Source organism: Pleurodeles waltl, chromosome 5, assembly GCF_031143425.1.
Source record: "Pleurodeles waltl isolate 20211129_DDA chromosome 5, aPleWal1.hap1.20221129, whole genome shotgun sequence".
Classification (NCBI taxonomy): Eukaryota; Metazoa; Chordata; class Amphibia; order Caudata; family Salamandridae; genus Pleurodeles; species Pleurodeles waltl.
The window spans coordinates 785540621-785547039 of record NC_090444.1 but is presented as its reverse complement, the minus strand read 5'-3'; positions in this window follow the sequence as shown (position 1 = coordinate 785547039).

Below are 6419 nucleotides of genomic sequence, written 5' to 3'. Positions count from 1 at the left end.
TGGCGATCACACAGTACTTTCAGGAAAATGGTACAGGGGATGTTACTCCATGCACTTTATGGGGCATCTTTGAATCAGTGCTTCAGGGACATTGTATAGCTGAGAAGGCATGCTTGTGACAAATAGGGAAAGCATATAGAGCCACTCTGGAAGCTGAGCCTGCTCATGCCGCAGAATCTCAAAGGGAATCAGGCTCTCTTAAGGAAATGCAAGATATGATTTCACTCAAGGGAACACTCCATCTCTAGGGCATGAAAAAATCAGAGAAAGCATTACTGTGTATATGCCAAAAATGCTATGAAAAAAACAATAAGACTGGCTCTTTATTGGCACGCTAGCTCTGGGTGCAGGTGATGATCTGGAAAATACCCACCTGAGTAGATCCTAGAGGATAACCATGATAAATTGGCGGCTTTTTAGGATTACTATTTCTCACTTTATTGGGCAGACCCGGTGTCCCTGGAGGAAGTAGAGACCTTTATAAAACAGGCCAGTCTCCCTAGGCTCTCGAAAGCCAGCATTGATCATTGAAGGAGTAATAACGGAAGCTGAGGTTGCAAAAGCCATCTTGGATTTACATTCAGATAAATCACTGGGACCTGATGGTCTCACAAACAGATTTTACAAATGTTATAAACCTACATTGATCTCACTTGTTGCTCTTTACAACTCATTCTTCTCCTCATGGATGGTCTCTCCCTCAGTGGCTGCAGCAAACATAATGCTGATCCTGAAACCTGGGAAACCACTGGAGGACTGTGGCGCTTATATACCCATAGCCCTATTAAACTCTAAAGTTAAAATCTTTACAAAAATCCTTGCAAACCGAGCCCTTCCCCACTTACAATACCTGATTGACCCTGACCAGACAGGGTTCCTGCCACACAGGCAACAGCATATACCATTATGAGGGTACTACATTTAATAAAAAAGGCCAATTATCAGGGGATCCCAATTCTAATACTATTGCTTGATGCCGAAAAGGTGTTTGACAGAGTCCGTTGGCCCTTCCTCAACAAGGCACTGTAGGCGGTGGGCTTCAGACCCCGCACGTTTACTGCGCTGAATGGTGGTTACCAGGCACAGTCTGCTCAGTCCTAGTTCATGAGGAGAGATTAGAGGAGATCCCCCTCCTGCGAAGGACCAGACAGGGCTGCCCTCTTTCACCGTTATTGTTTATGTTGGCGGGAAACCCCTTGCAGCCACCATTATGAGACACTCAGGAATAAGGGTAAAGCCCTTTGCTGGGGAAGAACACGTCAAACGCCTATTTGCAGACAATATCCTCCTGACCCTGATAGACCCTTTACAATCAATTCCCAGGGTGCTAGAGTGCTGGAACAATTTAGGACAGTGTCTGCCTTTAGGTGAACCTGGCCAAGTTGGAGATGTTGATTGTGAGGCCCCCAAAGGAGAAGAAGAGCAAGCTGCCTACTTTGACCCAGTTTAGGTGGGCACCAGAGAAAAAACACAAAACACCTGGGAGTGTATCTTACTTCAGGGCATTGCCTATTATACGTAGCTAGTAATCCACATGCAGTTAATGCCATCTGAACTGACCTCCACAGATGGCCAGGCGTTATGTCTTCTGGCTTGACAGAGTGGCAATCATTAAACAGAACATGTTACTCCACCATCTCAAGCACTGTCTGTCTCCCTTCTGGAGAGGGACTTGTTGCTTCTGCAGCAAGACAGAAAAAACTTAATTTGGGATGGGAAGAAGGCAAGGGTTTCTAAGATTATTATGAGATCCTGTCTGGTGGCTTTGGCCTACCGGACCTCCTTAAATAGTATCAAGCTTCCCAACTGCGTGCCTTTTTCAAATGGCCATTATGTGACGCTGAGCATCACTAGGTGCATATGGATGAAGCTGCCATGGGAAGGGCCCTAAGTTCAGTTCACTGGCTTCCAGACTGTTAAACCTGCTCTATGCTACTACTCAGAAATGCTTACGACTCCCTTCACCATTTGGGATAGACTTACCAGGGGTGACTGGCTAAGGACTCTCCCATCCCCATTTACATCTCTGTTCGGTAATGCAGGATTTGTCCCAGGGACAGTTAAAGGGGTATTTGCGCATTGAAACAGTGGGGGATACAGAATGCTGTGGGACCTATTCGGGAGTGGAAGTATTAAAGACTTTTTGAAGTGCAAACAGGACTTTCACCCACAGCAGATATAGCGCATGAGATACTTAAACGTGTGACATTAGGTACTTCACCCAGTTAACAAATTGATAGCCACTCTGCAGCTATTGCTCTGAGAAAAAAAAACTGTTTACGACTGCCTAATTTCTGCTATTTCTGCTCTTCTTGCTAAGCCCTCTACTGTATAGACTAGCCCTCTATGAGACAGTGGATGAAGATTTAAGCGTCCCATGCCCACGGAATCCTGGAAAAGGCTCTGGAATGATATCACCTCACTTCACAAGAGCGTGCAGAATAGGGAAACCATGTATAATATCAAGACACTCTGGTACATCACACCCACACATGCATGATACGCTTTTTATATGAAAACATTATTTGCACTTGTAACGGCCACCTCTAAAACATTTAAAAAGGGACATTACTTGAACACCTTTGCTGCGTCCTGCTGTGACTGCTTCACCTGGGGTGGGACTTCGTCCCCAAGGACTTCTCCTGTTAAGGGAGGCAGGGGCTGGTGTCAGCTACCCGCTAGAAAGCCCTGCACAGTCCCCTCGGCATGGGAATTTACTTGAATACATTTGCAGCATCCTGCTGTGACTGCCTTTGTCTGAGGTGGGACTTTGTCCCCCAGGATTCATCCTGCTAGGGGAGGTGGGGCTGGTGTCAGCTATGTGCTATAAAGCACTGCAACGCACCTGTGGCGTGGGACATTACTAGAACACCCTTGCCACATCCTGCTGTGACTGACTTCCCTAGGGTTGAGACTTCGTCCCCAAGGATTCATCCTGCTAAGGGATGCGGGGGTGGTGTCAGCTATGCGCTTTAAAGCGCTGCAAGGCCCACGTCTGAAGACCGGGCCAAGAGCGGACCTGCCTGCGCCAATCCACATTTGAACGAGGCTGAGCTGGACCAGTCTCTTGCTCTTTGAGTTGGGCCTCAGGTGATAATTGCCATGAACATGGGGAAATGAAAGGCTCCTGGGTAGAAGACTAGTGCTCTTAAATCTAATGGCACTACACTGGGCTGTTTTTTAGCTCGAGCAGTAAGTGTAGTTTGGAAGGAAACCTATCTAGCAGAGAGGCAGTTGTCCTGTGATTCCGCTGATTTTTCAAGCCTCTCCACAGCCCTTCATGTTTTCTTGAGTGAGGTGTCTACGGTTCCAGGAGCCCAAGGGTGTTCTGAGCTCCTGCCTGTGTCGGTTGCAACACATTTGGTTGTGTCAGTTGCATCGACTGTAATCGCTCCTGCTAACATCTCTGCCTGTGACTCTGATGCTACTATTCTAAATGACCAGGGCCCCTGTGCCAAATGGAAACAAAAAGGGAAGAAAGGGGGTCATGATATTTAGCAGGCTAGGGGCAAGAAACTCATTAGACTCACAGAACTTGTTGAGCCCCCTGTGCCTCGCCCTGATGCAGTTATCACTATTGACTGGGAAGGAATTATGGCTCGGTTTGAACTATTAGGGCTTGTTTGTCCGCTCTGATGGAAAAGCTTTGTTAGCTAGAGCTTGCTATTAGGCAAACACCCTTAGGCCAATCAGCTCCTGCTCGTTTGCAAGTTCAATATGTATACTTCTGGGGTTGTTTCTACCCATGGGATGTGTCATTCTAGGAGGCCTTTGTCTCAAGGCATGAAAGCCCAGTTCTTCCAGGTGTCGAATCATAAATCCCACCCACAGGTCTCCCACGATAGGGATGGGTTGGTGGGAGAGTATATTCCAATTGATAGCGCTGGAACTAGGGTACAGCAGGCCTCTGCTATTGACAGCAGGTCCTCGTACCGGTTGGACACACCTCCAGCCTGCTGCCCTTATGTTGTGGTCCTTACAGGAGTTCCAACCCCCTCAAAACTCTAGTAATGACGCTCATGCAGACCTTAAGAATAAGGAATACCACTGGTTTGTGTGAAATACTGATTTTCATTTGACACAATAATTATATTTTGGTTGTGCGCAGGATGGATTTGGTCGGCCCTTCAGTGAAGAATATTCCTGAGTATTGTGCTGTTATTAACTGTAGGAATCCAGGGATAACCTATCGATTGATAAATAGTGGATCAGGGATCTGCAGGAAGTCCATTGCTATAAATTTGGTCCCCCTGATTTTCTTTATAAACCACCTCCAAATGTGCGTAGAGATGCTTGTATATTGCTGCCTGCAAGGAGTAACAGACCTTGTAAGCCCCCAGTGCCGCTTTTAAATAGATATTTACCCACAGCTGACCTGGGCGATCTTGATTGATGCCAACCTTCCATTGTGTATACAGGGCGTACCCTTAAGAAGTCGCTGGGACCATGAGGGTGGTTATTCTACCAACATATCCATTGGAAGTAATTCCTTATTTTATACGCTCCCTTTGCCCTGTGAATGAGACTGTTCACCAGAGTGTGTTGCCCCCTAGGGATGGTGGTTCTTCTCCTTTTTAAGTGTTATTACCTGTGACTTCTAGGCATGGCCTGGTTGATTCTGGTTCCCCTGATATCATCAAGTTAGTTTCCTAGAACATAGCTGGATTAGGAACCAAGTTAGCATGTCAAATTTGGGGTTCATTTATAGATTATTTGACATCTACCTGTTCCAGGAAACCTGGGCATTAGTTTCACATTATCATGCTGGGTTTGTAACCTTTTGTGTGCCAGCCACAGCCGCTGGGAAGGGGAGACCCTCAGGGGTTCTAGTAATTTGGCTTAAAACTTAGCTATTTTGCTCAGCCAGGGTCTTTAATTTGGGCAGTCCTGACAGCTTGTGCATTTCCTTGTTTTTTACCTACATCGGGGTTTAGTTCTTGCATAATGTCTTTTGCAGACCTGGCAGCATCAATGATGAATTGCAAGTGATTCATTTGGTTAATGATCACCTGGTTATCTTAAATGAGGATGGTTACAAGATTGAGTCAGGGGATTTTAATTGTAAGTTTAAACCTCTGTTCACTGATCACGGGATCCTGTCCTGTGAAGAGGATAATGTGTGGGGTGTTCCTAGTATCACTGTCACTCCAGTGAAAAGGCGGTCGGCAATGATACTACAGCTCAATGAATTCACACTCTACAATGGTCTTTGGGCATATAATGGACAAACCCTGTCCGAAAAGATATGGGGGTATACATTACATCGTTTTAACTTAATTTAACTATATCATGTTGGATATAAGGATGTGGCCTGACCTGGTTGACTTGGAAGTAGTACCAAGGGAGGATAGTGATCACAATGCATTGAGTCTAACACTAACTTCCCTTGCTAATACTCTTGATAATTGCCCTTATGTGACCCTTGACCTTAGGCTAAGTCATACGAATAATTGACGTAAACTTAAATGGAGTATGGTGGTCGAGTCAGAATATACTCTGATGAAAGTGCTAGAGGCTATGGTTGCCGGTCTAGATGAATTGGTGTCTGCTAAGGTATCCAAAGATTGTGTGGACCCATTGGAGATTTTAAATGCAATTAATAATTCCTTGTTTGATTCTCTCAGGAACCTGCTCACTAAAGAGTCCAAGTGTGTCCAGTACACCAACAAAGAGCCCACATGGTTTACTAAGTCCTGTAGAGATGCTCGGAGTGCCCTGCTGGGGGTTATTAAAAGAGGATCTAGAGAGGACATTCGGGCAGAAAAGCTGTTATGTAAAGCCTCTATTAGGAAGGCCAACAAAGATTAGAAATGGGGCAAGTGGGCTACTATGTTTGATAACCTTAAAAGCAAAGTTCTTTGACCCTTCTGGTGTGTGGTTGCAGGTGGAGACCGTGCTGGTGGTGACCCACCTGGCAACAGCATTGTGGTGGTTGCCTGGGTTGACTACTTCTCCCAGTTGTAATGGGTTGCCAGCCAGTGAGATAGAAGTGGGTTATAAAGCGGCAGCGGCTCATGACTCGAATGGTGCAGTGCAGTGTGTGCAAGGGCCTGGGGTGGACATTATTACCTCCTCCTAGCTTGGCTCTGAGGGTCTTCTTGGTCGGCATCAATCCCTGGGAATTTCTGGTGGGACGAGACATTGCTTGAAGGGTAATATCACTGCTGATAAGATGTCTATTGTGACTTATGTTGAATTATTTCACAGCAGACAGACCCCTTGTATAACAAGCAGGGATATATCTAAAACCTTAGATTAGATTATTCCAAATAAGGCTCCAGGGCTGGATAAAAGCACTGGTGATTTACGTAAGCTGTTCAAGGACTGATGGTGCCCTCATTTTGTTTTGTTTTTTTGATGCCCTGTTAGCTGCTGCTCCCATACCCACTTCTTGATCGGGCAGACATCATCTTTATATT